This window comes from Salvelinus fontinalis, chromosome 36 (genome assembly GCF_029448725.1).
Source record: "Salvelinus fontinalis isolate EN_2023a chromosome 36, ASM2944872v1, whole genome shotgun sequence".
Taxonomy (NCBI): domain Eukaryota; kingdom Metazoa; phylum Chordata; class Actinopteri; order Salmoniformes; family Salmonidae; genus Salvelinus; species Salvelinus fontinalis.
In genome coordinates, this window is record NC_074700.1 from 16,535,782 (window position 1) to 16,558,956 (window position 23,175).

The 23,175-nt window shown below is 41.9% G+C and overlaps 1 pseudogene; it reads right to left on the minus strand.

Moving 5' to 3' along the window:
- Positions 1 to 351: 351 nt before the first annotated feature.
- Positions 352 to 10,673, minus strand: LOC129835440 (T-cell surface glycoprotein CD8 beta chain-like; annotated as a pseudogene).
- Between the last annotated feature and the right edge of the window lie 12,502 nt (positions 10,674 to 23,175).

Genomic DNA, 23,175 nt, shown 5'->3' on the forward strand with positions numbered 1-23,175 from the left:
GCAAGCAAACAATACATTTTCAAATAGAGTACAAACAGTAACGAGCTACATTTACAGTACATGGACCTGTATAGGCTCTTGGTCTGAAACTCAGTCATCTTCCTTAGACTTGGCCCAACCCCATGTAACAGTTACAGTACTCCTGATGACCTATAGGAGGTCTGTTTGGTTTACAACAGGTCTTGATATGTACCAGGGGGAACAGTGATAGAGCATCATGAGTTATATGGGGGAATAACGTACGCTACAGAATGAAACAAGTCTACTTTATGTCAGTCTCATTAACTATCATTCACAGAATCATGCTCTAACTGAAGCGTAACACCTGTCAGTTTAGTATGGGTGTAACGGTTAACTGGCAAGACCTTCTGGCTGCAGCCTGGGAGAAATAGATAAATCTTATTTAGACACTATAAGCTAATGATTGTAGTCCAATAATGAATTCAACCTGGCCTTCTATTCAGTTTAGGTGATAATATACTGTGTGGGTCTTACATGTCAGTGGACTGTGTTGCTAATTGTCATTGTTGTCAACAACAATGAGAGAAAACAGTGACACCACACAGACATCCTGCTGAAAACCACATAGAGAGAGGGTGTGTAGAAGGCTTTCACGCCTGTCCAAAGCATAGTAGTGGCCTCGTTTTGTGCTTACATGAGACCTGCGAACAGCTAACTGTGTGCATGCATGGGTGGTTGTGTTTAGCATGGTAACACCCACGTTTTGTGTCAGTTTAAATCTTCCCTTTGCAAGCTCTCTGCACACACATTCATTCATTTGCACATACAGTATGTACACAAGAGAACGAAAAAGTCTATTTTAGTCAGTATCTGTTAAAATAAGCCATATACAAGGTCACAGCCATTAATAAAAACAATACAATATGAAACAACTCAGCAATCTCAAAAAAATATAATTTCCAATACACAGTGATGATATATACATCAGTTACTGCAAAACCCATCTGCACTCTACGGACATTGGCCTTAGCTTGATCTATTTCCTGATGAGGTAGATGGTGATGAAGATGGTCAGGAGATGTTCTTATGATGGAAAAAAGGACCAGGATTTTCATCTGTGGATCAGAGTGACCACACTCAACATCCAGCTTGGTCCCATTCCCAAACAGTATCTCCCCACATGAGGCCACAACACAGTAGTAAGTCCCAGCATCAGAGAGGCTGAGGTTCCTCTTGGGGAGGTTGTAGACACAGCTCTGTGTAAGAGACCCAGCCACAGGGCTCTTCTCACACTGATCACTCCTGTCTCCATGGGTGTAAATGATTCCTGGATGGGATTCTCCCGAGCCATGTCTGAACCAATAGACACTGTGATCTCCTGCAGAGGTCTCATTGTGTATTGTACAGTTCAGAGTCACAGAGTCTCCTGGCTGGACTGACTCAGACACAGACTGCTGAGTAAGATGATGGTTCCTGGAATCTACATTGAGCTCTGCTCAATTATTGCATCCTGGTCAAATGTAGAGCTCAATATTTGGAAGCACACTTGTCATTTGGTTGATGTTGTAGGTAGATAATGGTTTTAGAAAATGGCAACTAAACCTTGAAAGTGCATGTTCTTACTGCACCCTCCTGTCCTCCTAAACAATGAGGACATGAAAACCGTAGGCTAGAAGTGTAAGAGGTCAAATTACAGCTGAGACATTTGGTTTTCAACTTCATCTGAATCCCTCTGTTCAGAACAAATACAGAAATTGAAAAAGTGCATGATGACCAAAGACATCACAACACTCAACACAGGCCTTAGAAACACAATGAGACAAATGATCTGCATTGGTATCAGACCATAACAACCCGTAAATGTCACACTAATAGATGAGGGGTGAACTCAAAAGTACCTAAGAAAGAAAAGTTTATACCAAATATGTGGAGGCATAATGTCTGTTTGTTTAGTTGTTGAGTGAAAACTTCTGACCACAGAGATCTTTGTATGAGGTGTGTGTTTTCCATCCCTGTTCACACCAGCGAGTTGACACTGACCACAGGCCGAGGATGTAACGTCTGCAGTGAATGCATCAGATGAGAGTCTGCAGAGAGGATTGACACCTGCCTCTGTACACTCAACATTACAGTAGTAGGTCTATTATTTATGGATGAATTCACTCTGCATGCAAATACATCATGGATGCACTATGACTGAAGGAGGCCTACAAGTGCTCCAAAGTGTTCAAGATGTTGCATACAACACATTTATGGTATTTTGAACATAGCCCACTAAAGTACAGTTATTGTATTAAAAAGAAGATGGCGGTGTGCAGGTGTCCCAAACCCCAGGTGTCCAACATACAGTATAATTGTACATCATGCATTCAATAAAATTGAACTGTATTATGGTTTAGATTTGACATAGAGAAACAAAGAGTTTTGACGAGAACAGAGAGAGATAGAGAGATACAACCTGTATATATTTTTTTTAATTTCCCTTTTGTACTTTAACTATTTGCACATCATTACAACACTGTATATAGACATAATATGACATTTGAAATGTCCTTATTATTTTGGAAGTATTTTAAGTGTAATGTTTACTGTAAATTTGTATTGTTTATTTCACTTCTGCTTGTTATATATTTCACTTGCTTTGGCAATGTAAACATGTGTTTCCCATACCAATAAAGCCCCTTAAATTAAATTGAAATGAGAGAGAGAGTGGTGTGAAGAGAACAGAGAGACCACACGAGAGAGCGTGAGAGAGAGAGAGACAGAGAGAGATTTCAGTTTTGTGAGAGCTGATAGCTTCAGGTCAGTCTTCCTGTGGTTCAGGTTGCTCGTCTTCAGCAGAGAGAGAGAATGAGATGAGTTTACCACAGTGGAAAATAACTAGGCCTATCAGTGTCACCATTATACACACACATTCAATTAACTTCAACAAAACAATTATGATAACAACAGTAAATAAGTATAATAGTGTTTGTCTTTGTTTGTACTCCTACGTTGTGCACAACTTTCTAGTCCAGAACCTGGTGTAGCTTGGTTATCAAATCAAATCAAATCACATTTTATTGGTCACACATACACATGGTTAGCAGATGTTAATGCGAGTGTAGCGAAATGCTTGTGCTTCTAGTTCCGACTATGCAGTAATATCTAACAAGTAATCTAACAAATTCACAACAACTACCTCATACACACCAATACACAGCAATGTAAAGGGATGAATAGAATATGTACATATAAATATATGGATGATCGATGGCGTGTGGCATAGGCAAGATGCAGAATACAGTACATACATATGAGATGAGTAATGTAGGATATGTAAACATTATTAAAATGGCGCTATTTAAAGTGACTAGTGATACCTTTCTTATTAAGTCCATTTATTTAAGTGGCCAGAGATTTGAGTCTGTATGTTGGCAGCAGCCTCTCTATGTTAGCGACGGCTGTTTAACAGTCTGATGGCCTTGAGATAGAAGCTGCTTTTCAATCTCTCGGTCCCAGCTTAGCGGGATGAACAGGCAGTGGCTCGGGTGGTTGTTGTCCTTGATGATCTTTTTGGCCTTCCTGTGACATCTGGTACTGTAGGTGTCCTGAAGGGCAGGTAGATTGCCCCCGGTGAAGACCGCACTACCCTCTGGAGAGCCTTGCGGTTGAGGGCAGTGCAATTGCATTTCCAGGCGGTGATACAGCCCGATAGAATGCTGTCGATTGTGCATCTGTAAAAGTTCTTCAGCCTCCTAAGTTTGAAGAGGCGCTGTTGCGCCTTCTTCACCACGCTGTCTGTGTGGGCGGACCATTTAGGTTTGTCCGTGATGTGTACGCCAAGGAACTTAAAACTTTCCACCTTCTACAATACTGTCTCGTCGATGTGGATAGGGGGGTGCTCTCTCTGCTGTTTCCTGAAGTCCACGATCATCTCCTTTGTTTGTTTGACGTTGAGTGTGAGGTTATTTTCATGACACCACACTCCGAGGGCCCTCACCGCCTCCCTGTAGGCCGTCTTGTCATTGTTGGGAATCAGGCCAATGAAGTGTCGGCTGCAAACTTGATGAATGAGTTGGAAATGTGCAAGGCCACACAGTCATGGGTGAACAGGGAGTACAGGAGAGGGCTGAGAACGCACACTTGTGAGGCCCCAGTATTGAGGATCAGCAAGGTGGAGATGGTGTTTCCTACCTTCACCACTTGGGGGCGGCCAGTCAGAAAGTCCAGGTCCCAGATGCACAGGGCGGGGTCGAGACCCAGGGTCTCAAGCTTAATGATGAGTTTGGAGGGTACTATGGTGTTAAATGCTGAGTTCTAGTCAATTAACAGCATTCTTACATAGGTATTCCTCTTGTCCAGATGGGATAGGGCAGGTGCAGTGTGATGGCAATTGCATCGTCAGTGGACCTATTGGGGCGGTAAGCAAATTGGAGTGGGTCTAGGGTATCAGGTAGGGTGGAGGTGATACATACCAGCCAGCTGGCCTGCGCATGCTCTGAGGACGCGGCTAGGGTTGCCATCTGGGCCGGTCAGGTATTTTTAGTCTGGTGGTATGGATGGAAAGAGATGTGGGGTCTGATTGGTGGAAAGAAGAATAGAGAGTGTGGTTTAGATGCGTAGAGAGAGAGAGAGAGAGAGAGAGAGAGAGAGAGAGAGAGAGAGAGAGAGAGAGAGTGGTGTGAAGAGAACTGAGAGAGAGGGGGGGTTAAACAGAACAACAGATCGGTGTTGTGAGAGCTGATAGCTCCAGGTCAGTCTTCCTGTGATTCAGGTTGCTCGTCTTCAGCAGAGAGAGAGAATGAGATGAGTTTACCACAGCGGAATATAACTGGGCCTATCAGTGATGCTATTATACACACAAACGACCCACAAATTATTTTGCAGTAAATGTATTTATGTATTGGTTATTTCCCCTTAAATATACAGTACAGTACACCAGTATTATGAGTTTGGTTAAAAGTACCCAATTTTATGGCTGTTCAGTTTCAGTTTGTGTCCTAAATCTTATTGAATTAAATCTTACTTTCACAGAACTAGATATATTACCCAAGGGCTGTGTCATCTTCAATTTCAAAAGATTGTAACATACTGGGAATCGATTCTTAATAGTTGTTCTTTAAAAAATATTCCACTGTCTCTCCGACAAATGTTATGTCATGAAACGTCCAGTCTTGTTAACCTCAGCAGAGGTGAATCTCAATTGCAAACTCCTCACGTCCTCTCTCCTCTCTTCTCACCTCATTCTCTAAACTCATTGGATGAGAAAGCCAGAGGTCCCTCTCCTCTGAATTTTTCCTCCAATGGGATTTGAGAAGGTAGTGATGCGTTGCTCACTGGTCCCTCCTATTCTACCTCAGACCATGACCTGTCAGAAGGGTATTTTTGACTACTGCTTGGAAAACGGGGACAGAGCACAGCAACAACAGCAACAACAGTCAATTATAAAACAGCCATTCAATATCCACTGAGTAGTCAAATCATTGAGAACAACTTCCAGATATTGAGTTGAAATTATCAATAACCAATTTGACAGAGCTTGATGAATTTGAAAAATAATAATTGGCAAATGTTGCACAAACCAGGTGTGGAAAGCTCTTAGCGACTTACAGAAATAGTCACAGCTGCAATCGCTGCCAAAGGTGATTCCAACATGTATTGACTCAGGGTATTGAATACATAGCGAATCAAGATACGGTAGTGTTTACTTTTTCATAAACTTTTGACAAATGCTCTAACATTTTTTCCACTTTAACATTGCAGAGTATTTTGTGTAGACCGTTAACAAAAAATGACAATTAAATCAATTTCTATCCCACTTTGTAACACAACAACATTTGGAAAAAGTCTAGGGGTGTGAAAACTTTCTGAAAGAACTGTACAACCCTCAGTGCATCAAATCAACACACATTCTATCCACACCTTTCTTCATCTGTGTATCTGGATGATAAACACCAGACAAGACCTTTGCTGCTCAACAAGATGTTCAAACCATGTATGTAAAGAATACAAACAAATGAGCTAAAAACTTTTCAATTCCCGAAAGCGTTCAACAAGTGGAAAATATGCACATACTTTGTAACTTCACAAAAATGTGAACTTTATTAATACATTTGTCAACTCTTTTCCTTCATGAAAACCTCTGACCCATGCGCTCCAAATTATCGACTTCAGTCAGTATCAATTTTCACAGTGCTATTTACTAATTCTTACATACAACAGGTGCATATACAGGGTTGGCGAAAGCAAGTTTCATACTACATATAGTCTTTTGATATTGGCCTTAACTTTATCTATTTCCTGATGAGGTAGATGATGATGAAGATGGTCAGACAGCAGAGCAGAACTCCAGTTCTTGTGATGGAGAAAAGGACCAGGATTCTCATCTGTGGATCAGCAACTGAAATGATAAGAATTCTCAGGCTAGGTTGGTATAAGATGCCATTGTACTTTATTTCGATTCTGTGGTACTTTCAGGGTACATGATACGAATTAATTTCTGAAAGATTCTCACTTAAAATTACAGAATGAATATACCTTCTTCATAGAGCTCTGTAGGGTCCTTGTCATAATCTTTGTGACCTTTTGAACGATTAGGTGAGTTAAATATAATATTCTACTGTTATTCAAACTGTAATACGATAGTATTGTATCTCATTAAGTCAAAATGATATCTGATACCTAGGATAAATGTTTGCGCATTAGGTGTCATAGCTGACAATTTATTGAAAAGATTACCTTGGACCTTCAGGACAGTCGCGTTGGTGAAGATGAAATAGTTATCCAACATTCCACAGAAGTACAGACCAGAATCAGCTACATCCACCTCTGTGATTGTGAGAAAGATAGTTCTATTGGTGATAAACATTTTCATATGATTGACCTGAAATCCATTTTGATGATGAACAGTTGGCACTGAGCTCCACATAGATGTGATGCACAGGGGTTCTGAGCTGTTGACTTGCTTGAACCAGCCAACATGTCCTGGTGTTTTAAGGACATTGAAGCACTGCAGGGTGACATTTTCCCCCGAATGGACCACCATTAAGGGCGGAGGAGAGACAGACACAACATGGGTCAGATCTGAAAGAGAACAAAAGTTACAAAAGAGTAATGAGTAAAACGTATTCTTCATGCACATTATATACACACCTAAACACAGGAACAACTATGTGAGAGACCAAATCTACTGATGAATCACAAAATCTGAACTGAAGATACAGTCACTTACAGAATCCGTAGAGGACGAGAGCTGGTATATATATGTGTTCCATTCTGTGTTTAGATTTACACTGCCAGACCATGAATGAAGGACTGAATCTTCAAATAAGAGAGATGAAAGTAATTTGAGATTATGGGCGGGACATAATGACAACCATCGCTGTATACATTGACCACAGATAAAAACAATCTTATCACCAACAACTGATGTTCCACTCTTGTATTTGTTTTGATAGAGAGAATGATAAGATATTTTAATTATAGACTGTAGTTTATCATCATAGATGTTTGCAGAATTTTAAATAGTCAGAATTGATCAAATATTTTTCAACAGACCAGTTGGTCAAACATATTTAGTCCATTTTAAAGTAATACCATTTGAAAAGGGTCTGGTTGACAGTAAATATTCTAAATCTAAATCTGTTCTCACTGTGAGATTCCCCTCACTGTTGTGTTTATTTTATTTTAGTGGGCTGAAGGACCTCCTGGAGTGGGTTGGCTGGAATTGGTGATGGTTGGTGTAGGAGCAAAACTCATGACAATGATTACATTTCCAGAATCCGCAGTATCCGGACTGTCCACTTTGAAGTACAGAGACAGAATAACATGTATAAGGGATAAAACATACGTGAGCTGAACTTAGGTAAAGGGACAGAGCTAGATAAACAAAGAGTTAAGCATTTGTCTACAGTAATGCATAATATCAGCAGAAAGCAGAACTAATACTGGAAACATATGTATGCAATAAATAAATAAATGTTTGTTATTATAACCTCCAGGAAATAGGGGGCGCTGTTTTCACTTTGGGAAAAAATCGTGCCCAAATTAAACGGCCTCATACTCTGTTCTAGATCATACGATATGCATATTATTATTACTATTGGATAGAAAACACTCTGAAGTTTCTAAAACTGTTTGAATTATATCTGTGAGTAAAACAGAACTAATTTGGCAGAAAACTTCCAAACAGGAAGTGAAAATTCTGAAAATGGGGCTCTGTGTTAGGCCTTGCCTATTCAATTGCCTTATATTTATGGATTTGTATGGACTTCATACGCCTTCCACTAGATGTCAACAGGCAGTAGAATGTTGAATCGGGTGTCTAGCTTGATGTGAGACCGAATGAGAGCTTTTGGAGTGACAGGTCCGCCCTATTGGCAGTATTTAGCCGCGCACCAGGGAACCCCAAATTGTCTTCTGATATGCGTTAGGTAGACACAACGAAATGCTCCGTCTTGGAATTTATTGGATACATATGAGAAAAACTTCATAAAGATGGATTTACAACCGAGTTTGACCAGTTTATTCGACGTTTATTGTGACTTTTGGAATTTTTCGTTCCATACGCCAAGAGTTGATGGACATCAAAAAAGCTAACTAGCATAGCCTAGTCTAACGCCACAGGGATATCATATAATACAATTTCATGAAATCACAAGTCCAATACAGCAAATGAAAGATAAACATCTTGTGAATCCAGCCATCATTTCTTATTTTTAAAATGTTTTACAGCGAAAACACAATATGTATTTCTATTAGCTAACCACAATAGCAAAAGACCCAACCGCATATTTTCACCATTTTTCTACCGCATAGGTAGCTTTCACAAAACCGACCAAATAGAGATATAATTAGTCACTAACCAAGAAACAACTTCATCAGATGACAGTCTTATAACATGTTATACAATAAATGTATGTTTTGTTCGAAAATGTGCATATTTGAGGTATAAGTCATAGTTATACATTGCAGCTACCATCAAAAATATCACCAAAGCAGCCAGAATAATTACAGAGAGCAACGTGAAATACATAAATACTCATCATAAAACATTTATGAAAAATACATGGTGTACAGCAAATGAAAGATAAACATCTTGTGAATCCAGCCAATATTTCCGATTTTTTAAGTGTTTTACAGCGAAAACACAATATAGTATTATATTAGCTTACCACAATAGCCAAACACACAAATGCATTTATTAGCAGCAAAAGGTAGCAATCGCAAAAACTAGCAAAAGATATAAAATTAATCACTAACCTTGACCAACTTCATCAGATGACAGTCTTATAACATCGGGTTATACAATACACTTATGTTTTGTTCGAAAATGTGCATATTTAGAGCTGCAAACCGTGGCTATACATTGTGAATATTTAGCATCGATTCACCAAATTGTCCGGAGATATTTTGGACACTCACCTAATCTGACCAAAGAACTCATCATAAACTTTACTAAAAAAGACATGTTGTACAGCAAATGAAAGATACACTAGTTCTTAATGCAACCGCCGTGTTAGATTATTTAAAATAACTTTACCATAACAAACAGCTTACGTTATAGCGAGACAGCGCCCGCAAAAAGGGCGGATAATAGGACTCAACATTTTCCACAGAAATACGAAATAACATCATAAATTGTTCTTACTTTTGCTGAGCTTACATCAGAATCTTGTACAAGGAGTCCTAGGTCAAGAATAAATCGTTGTTTGGTTTTAGAATGTCCTTTTCTCCTGTCGAATTAGCAACCTTAGCTAGCCGTGTGGCGCGAACATGTCCATCTTCTCTTGACGCATAGAACTTAAAACTCCAAAAAGACCCAATAAACGTTGAATAAACTGACAGAACTCGGTTGAAAAAACCTGCTTTACGATGTTATTAACACATGTATCAAAATAAAACCAGAGCCGGAGATATACCCTTTGATTGATGACAGCTTTGCACACTCTTGGCTTTCTCTCAACCAGCTTCATGAGGTAGTCACCTGGAATGCATTTCAATAAAGCAGGTGTGCCTTGAGAAAAGTTTTCAAACAGTATCACTGTATAACATGAGACCACCGCACAGTAGTAAGTCCCATCATCAGAGAGTCTGAAGTTCCTCTTGGGGAGGTTGTAGAGACAGCTCTGTGTAGGAGACCCAGCCTCAGGGCTCTTCTCACACTGATTACTCCTGTCTCCATTGTTGTATGTGTTCTCCTGCGTTCTCCTGCACAGGTCTCAGTGTGTATTGTACAGTTCAGAGTTACAGAGTTTCCTGGCTGGGCTGACTCAGACTGAGGCTGTTGAAGCACAGACATGCTTCTGGACCCTGAACCTGACAAGATGGCCAATAAACAAATTGAATCTCTGGAATATTAACATTTGTTCAATTAAGATCTTAATCATCTGATTAAGATAATACTTCATACAGTATTTACACAGTATGTCTGTAAATTCAGATTAACACAAACAAAACAAAAACGGTCTCTTTACCTTCTGCAACGAGAATGGCTCCTCCAAACTCTGCCTTATTGCTGTAAGAGCTCCCACAGTAGTAACTGCCTGAATCAGAGAGTTGCATGTTGAGATCCTTAGGTGACTCTTGTTTTGGCCATTTTCCACTGAGAAGCGAGGGTTATCCTTAAACTCATGGTAGAATGTTGCGTCCCTGTCAAACTTACAGACGGTTGAGAAGAGCTGAAGTTTACATCCCAACGTTTGCTTGTACCAGGATAAATGCATGGCCATGTCACCTGCATAGAAGCATGGCAAAATCACTGTGTCTGTCACGTTCCTGACCTGTTTTCCCTTGTTTTTGTATTTGTTTAGTATGGTCAGGGCGTAGGTTGGGGTGGGCATTCTATGTTGTGTGTCTAGTTTGTCTGTTTCTGTGTCCAGCCTAATATGGTTCTCAATCAGAGACAGCTGTCAATCGTTGTCCCTGATTGAGAATCATACATAGCTGGCTTGTTTTGTGTTGGGGATTGTGGGTGGTTGTTTCCTGTCTCTGTGTTTGTGTTCTGCACCAGATAGGACTGTCTCGGTTTTCACGTTTGTTGTTTTGTATTGTTGTAAGTGTTCACAGTTTGTTTTATTAAACATGTTGAACACTAACTGCGCTCCATTTTGGTCCACTCCTTCATCCCAGGAAGAAAGCCGTTACAGAACCACCCAACTAACCCGGACCAAGCAGCAGCAGCAGCAGCAGGAGAGGCTGCACTATTTGGAGAAATGGACATGGGAGGACGACCTAGATGGCAAAGGACCCTGGGCAGAGCCAGGGGAATATCGCCGCCCCAAAGAAGAGCTGGAGGCAGCGAAGGCGGAGAGGCGCTATTATGAGGCGCTAGCACGGCAGAGCGGCTGGAGGCCCGAGAGGCAGCCCCAAAAATTTCTTGGGGGGGGCACACGGGGAGTGTGGCAGAGTCAGGAGTCAGACCTGAGCCAACTTCCCCCTGCTTACCGTAAGGAGCCGGTCAGGGCGGAATTGGTGGTGAGCGACGCAGAGAAAGTGAAGGAGTTAATGGGGAAATTGGAGGAGAGAGTTATGAGGGAGGTGCTGGTTTGGTACATGAGGCACAACATCCGCCCGACTGAACGTGTCGGGGAGTTGATGTCACCGGGAACAGCTCTCCATACTCGTCCTGAGGTGCGTGCTAGCCGTCTGGTGAAGACTGTGCCAGCCTCACGCACCAGGCCTCCTGTGCGCCTCCCTAGCCCTGCACGTCCTCTACCAGCTCGGCGCTACAGCTCTCCCTGCCATGCTTCCAGTGGAGAGAGAGTGCATCATACCAGGCAGGTACCGTGTTATGCGGTGGAGCGCACGGTGTCCCCGGTGCGTGTGCTTAGCCCGGTGCGCAACATCTCAGCTCCCCACATCTGCCGGGCTAGGGTGAAGATCCAGCCAGGTTGGATGGTGCCAGCCCTGCTCTCAAGACCTCCAGTGCTCCTTCACGGTCCGGCCAGTCCGGTACCACCAGTTCCGGCATCACGCACCAAGCCTCCTGTGCGTCTCCAGAGCCCTGTACGCACTGTTCCTGCTCCCTGCACTAGCCTTGAGGTGCGTGTCTCCAGTCCGGTACCACCAGTTCCGACACCACGCACCAGGCCTACTGTGCTCCTCAGCAGGTCAGAGTTGGCCGTCTGCCCAACGCCGCCTGCACTGCTCGTCTGCCCAGCGCCGTCTGAGCCATCCGTCTGCCCAGCGCCATCTGAGCCATCCGTCTGCCCAGCGCCATCTGAGCCAACCGTCTGCCCAGCGCCATCTGAGCCATCCGTCTGCCCAGCGCCATCTGAGCCATCCGTCTGCCCAGCGCCATCTGAGCCATCCGTCTGCCCCGAGCCTTCAGAGCCGCCCGTCTGTCCCGAGCCATTAGAGCCGTCCGTCAGTCCCGAGCCATTAGAGCCGTCCGTCAGTCAGGAGCCGCCAGAGCCGTCCGTCAGTCAGGAGCCGCCATAGCCGCCAGCCAGTCAGGAGCCGCCATAGCCGCCAGCCAGTCAGGAGCCGCCAGAACCGCCATCCAGTCAGGAGCTGCCAGAGCCGCCAGCCAGTCAGGAGCTGCCAGAACCGCCAGCCAGTCAGGAGCTGCCAGAGCCGCCAGCCAGTCAGGAGCTGCCAGAGCCGCCCGCCAGTCATGAGCCGCCCGCCAGTCATGAGCCGCCCGCCAGTCATGAGCTGCCTTCCAGTCATGAGCTGCCTTCCAGTCATGAGCTGCCTTCCAGTCATGAGCTGCCTGCCAGTCATGAGCTGCCTGCCAGTCATGAGCTGCCCTTCAGTCATGAGCTGCCTTCCAGTCATGAGCTGCCTTCCAGTCATGAGCTGCCTTCCAGTCATGAGCTGCCCTTCAGTCATGAGCTGCCCTCCAGTCATGAGCTGCCCTCCAGTCATGAGCTGCCCTCCAGTCATGAGCTGCCCTCCAGTCATGAGCTGCCCTCCAGTCATGAACTGCCCCTCAGCCCGGAGCTGCCATTAGTCCGGAGCTGCCCTTCAGTCCGGAGCTGCCCTTCAGTCCGGAGCTGCCCTTCAGTCCAGAGTTGCCCCTCTGTCCTGAGCTACCTCTCTGTCCTGAGCTACCTCTCTGTCCTGAGCTACCTCTCTGTCCTGAGTTATCTCCTCTATTTAGGAGGGACCTTTGGGAAGGTTCCTAGACCAGGGTCGGGGGCGAGGGTCGCCACTCAAAGGACGCTAAGGAGGGGGACAAAGACAATGGTGGAGTGGTGTCCTTGTCCTGCGCCGGAGCCGCCACCGAGGACAGATGCCCACCCAGACCCTCCCCTTGAGTTTTAGGGATGCGCCTGGAGTTCGCACCTTGAGAGGGGGGGTTCTGTCACGTTCCTGACCTGTTTTCCCTTGTTTTTATATTTGTTTAGTATGGTCAGGGCGTGAGTTGGGGTGGGCATTCTATGTTGTGTGTCTAGTTTGTCTGTTTCTGTGTCCAGCCTAATATGGTTCTCAATCAGAGACAGCTGTCAATCGTTGTCCCTGATTGAGAATCATATATAGGTGGCTTGTTTTGTGTTGGGGATTGTGGGTGGTTGTTTCCTGTCTCTGTGTTTTTGTTCTGCACCAGATAGGACTGTCTCGGTTTTCACGTTTGTTGTTTTGTATTGTTGTAAGTGTTCACAGTTTGTTTTATTAATAAACATGTTGAATACTAACTGCGCTGCATTTTGGTCCACTCCTTCATCCCAGGAAGAAAGCCGTTACAGTGTCTCCAATGATGGCTGACATTAATCCATTCTCTTAATGTATGGAAGACGACTCACCCCCTGCTAGAACATAAACTAGAGTGCATGAAAATATATTGGCTGTTACATACCTCAATTACAACTTGTATCGTCAAAGTGTCTGTAGAGAAATAATGGTGTACCTTTGGTCTCCAAATCAGGTGTGGACATCACATAAGCAGAGAAATATTAAAGATTGACTTATCCATCTCTAAGAGAAGTGGAAATATCAGACACAGTCAGCTCTTCACAACTTGGGTCTTGAGTGGAAAGAGTCCACCCATGTAGACAACGCTTCTACAATGGAGTTACAGGTGATTGGTCGAACTGGACCACATCATTATTGTTGAAACCTCATTCAGGCAAGATTGTGGTCTTTACGTGTAGCTTTGAGGTTGAAATCTGAGGTTTGCAGTTTTTCAACTCTTTGCCTATCGAATACACAGTGTCTATGGGGCCATATTGCACTTCCTAAGGCTTCCACTAGATGTCAACAGTCTTTAGAACCTTGTTTGATGCTTCTACTGTGAAGTGGGGGCGAATGAGAGGGGAATGAGTCAGAGGTCTTCCAGAGAGCCACGAGCTGACCATGAGCGTTCACGTGATAGTTAGCCTGTCTAGGATGAGCGTGCCGCTAGCGGCACACCCCCCCCCCCCCCCACTGAAAAACCAGTGCCGCGAAATTCAAAAAAAATATATTTTTAAAATATTTAACTTTCACACATTAAAGTCCAATACAGCTAATGAAAGACACAGGTCTTGTGAATCCAGTCAACATGTCCGATTTTTAAAATGTTTTACAGGGAAGACACAATATGTAAAGATGTACATCTATTACCTAAAAACACATTAGCATAATCCACCATCTTTTATTTGTCCACCAACACCAGTAGCTATCACCAATTCGGCTAAACTAAGATATTTATAGCCCCAAACCAACAAAAAAACTCATCAGATGACAGTCTGATAACATATTTATGGTATGGGATAGGTTTTGTTAGAAAAAAGTGCATATTTCAGGTAGATGGCATAGCTTACAATTGCACCCACCGTCACAAATGGACTAGAATAATTACAATGAGCAACGTGTTTACCTAACTACTAATCATCAAACATTTCGTAAAAATACACAGCATACACTAATCGAAAGACACAGATCCTGTGAATACAGACAATATTTCAGATTTTCTAAGTGTCTTACAGCGAAAACACAATAAATCGTTATATTAGCATAGCACATAGCACATAGCAGCCCAGCATTGATTCTAGCCAAAGTGAGCGATAAAAGTCAACATCGCCAAAATATATTAATTTTTTCACTAACCTTCTCAGAATTCTTCCGATGACACTCCTGTAACATCATATTACACAATCCATATAGAGTTTGATCGAAAATGTTTATATTTAGCCACCAAAATCATGGTTAGACAATGTGAAATGTAGACAAGCTGGTAAAGAAAAAGTCCTTGCGCCACTTAGACAGTGATCTACTCTTATACATAAATACTCATAAACGTGACTAAAAAATATAGGGTGGACAGGGATTGATAGACAATTTAATTCTTAATACAATTGCGGAATTACATTTTTTAATTTATCCTTACTTTTCAATACAGTTTGCGCCAAGCGAAGCTACGTCAAAAAACATGGCGTCCTAAGCCACTAAAATGTTTCGACAGAAACACGATTTATCATAATAAAAATGTCCTACCTTGAGCTGTTCTTCCATCAGTATCTTGGGCAAAGGATCCTTTCTTGGGAGAAATCGTCTTTTGGTGGAAAGCTGTCCTCTTGCCATGTGGAAATGTCAACTGCGTTCGGGATGAACTGAAAAGCGTGCCCAACTTTTCACATCGTTGCAAAAATAAATGTCCCAAAATCGCACTAAACGGATATAAATTGCTATAAAACGCTTTAAATTAACTACCTTATGATGTTTTTAACTCCTATAACGAGTGAAAAGATGACCGGAGAAATATAACAGGCTAAACTAACGCTTGGAACAGGTGCGCGACGGTGTCCTCTAGGCTCATGACGCAGCTCCCAAAGAATGACTAGCTTCAGGGTTTTTTCATTTGTAGGGCCTGTGAACGCGCAATCGACCCCGTTGGAATCGTCATCACGTAAAGGCATCCAGGGGAAGACGTAAGAAGTGTCCGTATAGTCATAGCAACGACAGTGCCCTTTTAACTGACTTCAGAAGAGTGGCCAACATTTCTCAAATCTGACTCCATGTCAGGGAAATTGCTGTAGAATGGGCTCTGTTCCACTTAGAGACAAAATTTCAACTCCTATAGAAACTATAGACTGTTTTCTATCCAATAATAATAATAATATGCATATTGTACGATCAAGGATTTTGTGGGAAGCCGTTTAAAAAATTAGCCAAATTAGCATAAATAGTCTAAACAGCGCCCCCATCCCCAACAGGTTAAATTATCCTTACTTTTCAATACAGTTTGCGCCAAGCGAAGCTACGTCAAAAAACATGGTTTCCTAAGCCACTAACATTTTTCGACAGAAACACGATTTATCATAATAAAAATGTCCTACTTTGAGCTGTTCTTCCATCAGTATCTTGGGCAAAGGATCCTTTCTTGGGAGTAATCGTCTTTTGGTGGAAAGCTGTCCTCTTGCCATGTGGAAATGCCAACTGCGTTCGGGATGAACTGAAAAGCGTGCCCAGCTATTCACAGCGTTTCAAAAATAAATGTCCCAAAATCGCACTAAACGGATATAAATTGCTATAAAACGCTTTAAATTAACTACCTTATGATGTTTTTAACTCCTATAACGAGTAAAAAGATGACCGGAGAAATATAACAGGCTAAACTAACGCTTGGAACAGGAGCGGGTCGATGTCCTCCACGCGCGTTACGCACCAAGAAAAGACTTGCTAGCTACAGGGTTTTTTGATTTATAGGGCCTGTGAACGCGCAATCGACCCCATTGGAATCGTCATCACGTAAAGGCATCCAGGGGAAGACGTAAGAAGTGTCCGTATAGTCATAGCAATATCAGTGCCCTTTTAACTGACTTCAGAACAGTGGCCAACATTTCTGAAATCTGAATCCATGTCAGGGAAATTGCTGTAGAATGGGCTCTGTTCCACTTAGAGACAAAATTTCAACTCCTATAGAAACTATAGACTGTTTTCTATCCAATAATAATAATAATATGCATATTGTACGATCAAGGATTTTGTGGGAAGCCGTTTCAAAAATTACCCAATTAGCATAAATAGTCTAAACAGCGCCCCCATCCCCAACAGGTTAACTGACTCCAGAACAGTGGCCAAAATTTCTGAAATCTGACTCCATGTCAGGGAAATTGCTGTAGAATGGGCTCTGTTCCACTTAGAGACAAAATTTCAACTCCTATAGAAACTATAGACTGTTTTCTATCCAATAATAATAATAATATGCATATTGTACGATCAAGGATTTTGTGGGAAGCCGTTTCAAAAATTACACGATTAGCATAAATAGTCTCAACAGCGCCCCCATCCTCAACAGGTTAACTTGCGTTCCATTGCATTTCTGAAGACAAAGGAATTCTTTGGTTGGAACATTATTGAAGATTTATGTTAAAAATATCCTAAAGATTGATTCTATACATCGTTTGACATGTTTATACGGACTGTAATGAAACTTTTTTACTTTTCGTCTGCACCTAGTAATCGCACCTCATGAATTTTGATTACTGTGCTAAACGCGCAAACAAAAAGGGTGTTTTTGGACATAAATGATGGACATTATCGAACAAATCAATTTATTATATAACATTTATTGTGGAACTGGGATTCCTGGGAGTGCATTCTGATGAAGATCATCAAAGGTAAGTGAATATTTATAATGCTATTTCTGACTTCTGTTGACTACACAACATGGTGGAAATCTGTTTGGGTTGTGTTGGTCTCTGAGCGCTGTACTCAGATTATTGCATTTTGTGTTTTTTCTGTAAAGTTTTTTTGAAATCTGACACAGCGGTTGCATTAAGGAGAATTGGATCTAAAATTCCATGCATAACAGTTGTATCTTTTAGCAATGTTTATTATGAGTATTTCTGTAAATTGGGGTGGCTCTCTGCAAAATCACCGGATGTTTTGGAACTACAGAACATAAAGCACGAATGTAAACTCAGATTTTTGGATATAAATATGAACTTTACCGAATAAAACATACATGTATTGTGTAACATTTTAAGTCCTATGAGTGTCATCTGACGAAGATAATCAAAGGTTAGTGATGAATTTTATCTCTATTTCTGCTTTTATGACTCCTCTCTTTGGCTGGAAAAATGGCTGTGTTTTTCTGTGACTTGACTCTGACCTAACATAATCATTTGGTGTGCTTTCATCGTAAAGCCTTTTTGAAATCGGACACAGTGGCTGGATTTACAACAAGTGTATCTTTAAAATGGTGTAAAATACTTGTATGTTTGAGGAATTTTAATTTAGGGATTTCTGTTATTTTGAATTTGGCGCCCTGCAGTTTCACTGGCTGTTGACAAGGTGGGACGCTACCGTCCCACATACCCTAGTGAGTTTAAATTACGAGCCTTGTAAGTTAACTTCTTAGGTATAGGGGGCAGCATTTTCACATTTGGATGAAAAGCGTCCCCAAAGTAAACTGCCTGCTACCCAGGCCCAGTTGCTAATATATGCATATTAGTAGTAGATATTGATAGAAAACATTCTGAAGTTTCTAAAACTGTTTGAATCATGTCTGTGACTATAACATAACCTATTTGGCAGGCAAAACCCAGAGGACAAACCATTCAGAATTTATTTTTTGAGGTCACTCTTTTCAATGGGATTTCATTGGGAATCCAGATTTCTAAGGGACCTTTCTGCAGTTCCTATCGCTTCCACTGGATGTCAACAGTCTTTAGAAATTGGTTGAGGTTTTTCCTTTGAGAAATGAAGAAGTAGCCATGTTCAGAATGAGGCTCGAGTGAAGTGTACTGTTTGTTAGAGGCGCTTGACCAGAAACCATGCTACACATTCTTTTCCTCACAGATCATCCCGTCTTCAATTTTATCGATTATTTACGTTAAAAATACCTAAAGTTGTATTACAAAAGTAGTTTAAAATGTTTGGACAAAGCTTACAGGTAAACTTTTGTAGTCATGTTGAGCAGGTTGGAACCGGTGTTTTTCTGTATCAACCGCACCAAATAAATGGACATTTTGGATATATATCGACGGAATTAATCAAACAAAAGGACCATTTGTGATGTTCATGGGAAATATTGGAGTGCCAACAGAAGAAGCTCATCAAAGGTAAGGTATGAATTATATCTTTATTTCTGTGTTTTGTGTCGCGCCGGGAGGGTTGAAATAGGATGGTCTGTGATTGTTTGCTGGGGTGCTATCCTCAGATAATAGCATTGTTTGCTTTCGCCGTAAAGCGTTTTTGAAATCTGACACGTTGGCTGGATTCACAACAAGTGTAGCTTTAATTTGGTATATTGAATGTGTGATTTCATGAAAGTTTACTTTTTATCGTAATTTATTTGAATTTGGCGCTCTGCATTTTCACTGGATGTTGGCCATGTGGGACGTTACCGTCCCACATATCCCAGAGAGGTTAAGCGACATGAAAAAGTTGGCAACCTTCCCACTAGCCATGATCGGCTGAGATAATGAGTGTGCTGGACATGCCGAGAGAGGAGTTCGAATTGGTCAGCCATATTGAAGGCATCTGTCTATTTGAGCTGGTCAGTCTGTGTTGGTAATCCTGTTGAACGCGGCTTTAAAAAAATGAATTGTGTAGTGGAGCTGCATAAGTGTTGATCTCCATTTTCTGGAGGATGAAGTTTTGAAAACAGAGGAATTAGAGCACGATAGCTAAAGAGATGGAGAAAACACCTGTCTCCAGATTACATCTTCAAACTAAGGGCAACCATGGTATGGCATTTCTGACAGAGAGACACATCCATGATGCGTGTTGATGTTTTCAGGTAAGATAGTCTAGCGTCAGCTAGCTACATTTTCAGATATTACACATTTCTAATTTTGAGTTTGGAGTGTGACTGTTTGAGGTTGTGGACATGTGTCTTTTATACTGATAACAAGTTCAAACAGGTGCCATTAATACAGATAACGAGTGGAGGACAGAGGAGCCTCTTAAAGAAGAAGTTACAGGTCTGTGAGAGCCAGAAATCTTGCTTGTTTGTAGGTGACCAAATACTTATTTTCCACCATAATTTGCAAATAAATTCATAAAAAATCCTACAATGTGATTTTCTGGATTTTTTCCCCTCATTTTGTCTGTCATAGTTGAAGTGTACCTATGATGAAAATAACAGGCCTCTCTCATCTTTTTAAGTGGGAGAACTTGCACAATTGGTGGCTGACTAAATACTTTTTTGCCCCACTGTATGTCTTAAAATACTATAAAGTCAGAGTTAATGGTTTGTATTTTTTCATAATTTGGGTTGGTGGCTGAAACTACTGATACATATGTCCTCTTTGGCTCTGTCCGGGGGTATCATTGGACAGGGCTACAGTGTCTCCCAACCCCTCCTGTCTCAGCCTCTAGTATTTATGCTGCAATAGTTTGTGTCGGGTGGCTAGGGTCAGTCTGTTATATTTGGAGAATTTCTCCTGTCTTATCCGGTGTCCTGTGTGAATTTAAGTATGCTCTCTCTAATTCTCTCCCTCTTTTTCTCTTTCTTTCTCTCTTTCTTTCTTTCTCTCTTTCTTTCTTTCTCTCTCTCGGAGGACCTGAGCCCTAGGACCATGCCTCAGGACTACCTGGCCTGATGACTCCTTGCTGTCCCCAGTCCACCTGGTCATGCTGCTGCTCCAGTTTCAACTGCTCTGCCTGCGGCTATGAAACCCTGACCTGTTCACCGGACGTGCTACCTGTCCCAGACCTGCTGTTTTCAACTCGGTAGAGATACTGGGTGGCTACTTTGAAGAATCTCAAATATAAAATATATTTTGATTTGTTTAACTTTTTTGGTTACAACTGGTTTTGAAGTATTCACTATTATTCTAGAATGTAGAAAATTGTAAAAATAAAGAAAAACCTTTGTAGGTTTGTCCAAACTTTCGACTGGTACTGTATATATTCAGCAAAGCTAGGCCCCTGCAATGACATCCTACAGTAAATCAGAAGTGTACAAAATAGCCAGATCACAAGGACACAGTCAAGATCAAAGTGGAGTTCAGAGGAGGGGTGGGGCTTCACCTAGAATGATGCTGATTGGATGACCCTACTCTGTTACACCCTGTCTTGATGACTCACACCTGAGTAGATGGTTTCTTCCTCTCTCTGTTCTCTCCTCTGTCTCCTGGCCTGGTACTATTCTTGAACTTCAGGACAGCATAGTTCAGGGCATCATTCCCATCCTGTAGCTACAGTATGGTGATGAAACACAGACTCACTCAATTAAGACTCTGGGTCAAATGTAATGGTGTAATATTTTGCTTTAATACTCTTAAACAGTCTCATTCTTGATACAGCAATCCTGTTGACCTGTTGGTCTGACTTGTTGGCATGAGGATTCCAATAATGGCTCTGCTGAGGGGTTATAAATTAAATTAGAACTTCTGAATTATAAAACATTGAAAACACTTGAAACATACTCTGTATGTCATTTTATTCTTAAAGTCAAATGTCTGCCCTGCTAGAGCTGCCCTGGTCAACTGTAAGTGCTGCTATTGTGAAGTGGAAAAGTCTAGCACCAACAATGGCTCACCCGCAAGGTGGTAGGCCACACAAGCTCACAGAACAGGACCGCCGAGTGCTGAAATGCGTAGCACGTAAAAATAGGATGTCCTCGGTTGCAAGAACCTCTGGAAGCAACGTCAGCACAAGAACTGTTCGTCTGGAGCTTCACAAGCCTAAGATCACCATGCTCAATGCCAAGCGTTATCTGGAGTGGTGTAAAGCTCCGTGCCGTTGGACTCTGGAGCAGTGGAAATGTGTTCTCTGGAGTGTTGAATCTCGTTTCACCATCTGGCAGTCCGACAGACACATGTGATTCTGGGCTTCCAACTTTGTGGAAAGAGTTTGGGGAAGGCCCTTTCCTGTTTCAGCATAACAACGCCCCTGTGCACAAAGCGAGGTCCATAAAGAAATGGTTTGTCGAGATCGTTGTGGAAGAACTTGACTGACTTGCACAGAGCCCTGACCTCAACCCCATCGAACACCTTTGGGTTGTATTGGAACTCGGACTGCGAGCCAGGCCTAATCGTCCAACATCAGTGCCCGACCTCAATAATTTTCTTGTGGCTGATTGGAAGCATGTCCCCACAGCAATGTTCCAACATCTAGTGGAAAGCCTTCCTAGAAGATTGGAGGCTGTTATAGCAGGAAAAGCGGGACCAACTCCATATTAATGCCCATGATTTAGGAATGAGATATTAAACGAGCACGTGACCAGATACTTTTGGCCATGTAGTGTAGGTCACCATATCAGATGAACAAAAGTAAGGGAGAAACACACTACCTCCCATCTCAGATCAAATCCCAGGGTCTGGTTGAATAATGTCCATAGACAATGCTCAAACTGTAAAAGATCTGATCAAACATAATTTCTACCCATTATGGAGACAGTACATCTCATTATACTTTTCATATGCATACTACTAATCATTTAAATGGAATCAAAAGACTATGTCATGAAATTATTTGAAAAAGCATCCATATTTAAAATTGGTACTTCCTGAATTGGTGTTTAACAAAAACATTGACCAATGTCTGATCTTCATTGTAGTGTCAAACCTTTCTGCATTGTACAGTGTGAAGGTCTGACAACAGGAAACCTCTTTTATGATGACTCTTTTCATGTAGCCGTCATACAGTAGGAGGGAACACTGAACTGAGAGAGTTTATTGGCTGTCTGAACAGGAATAAAAGCTACTGTTTAGCAATTGTGTTTACCATAGTTTGAGCAGCCCGGACAGACTTTTAAAGAAGACAATCAAGTCAGAGTTATTAGATCAAGCTGATTAAATGGTGGCTTGATACACTGCTTATTGATTTGTGAAATAAAACGTATTAAGACCTGTTCTCTTTTGATGTTTGCACCAACAGTGAAGGATCCTATTCCCCTCTCTAGTGTCTCTATTACTGAGCCTATCCCAACCCAGCCCAGCCCAGAGGTTAAGTTAAGTTTCTCCCCCACAGCATATACAACCTCCAATTTTCTCTCTTGGTTTCCATCTTAGGCCTCCCACATGACATAGTATTACTAGATCATATAATTATGCAATAATTATGGAATTATAGCATGGTCTATTAATTTCAGACCTTTGTTGGTTGTCAATGTCCTTTTAAATATGGAATGGCTACATGTTTTTGCCCTTTTTTAATGTGTTAGCCCATATACTCTAATTAACCTCAGTAGTGCCACTCAACTGTGTAAGTGTATTATTTATCAATAAGTGTATTACGTCTCTGTAATACTTTGTCTCTGTAGTACATTGTCTTTGTAATACGTCTTCATTGACACAAACGTAACTAAAGTTTTTGTCCAGCTGGTAATTCAACAGTTACAATACTCCAGAT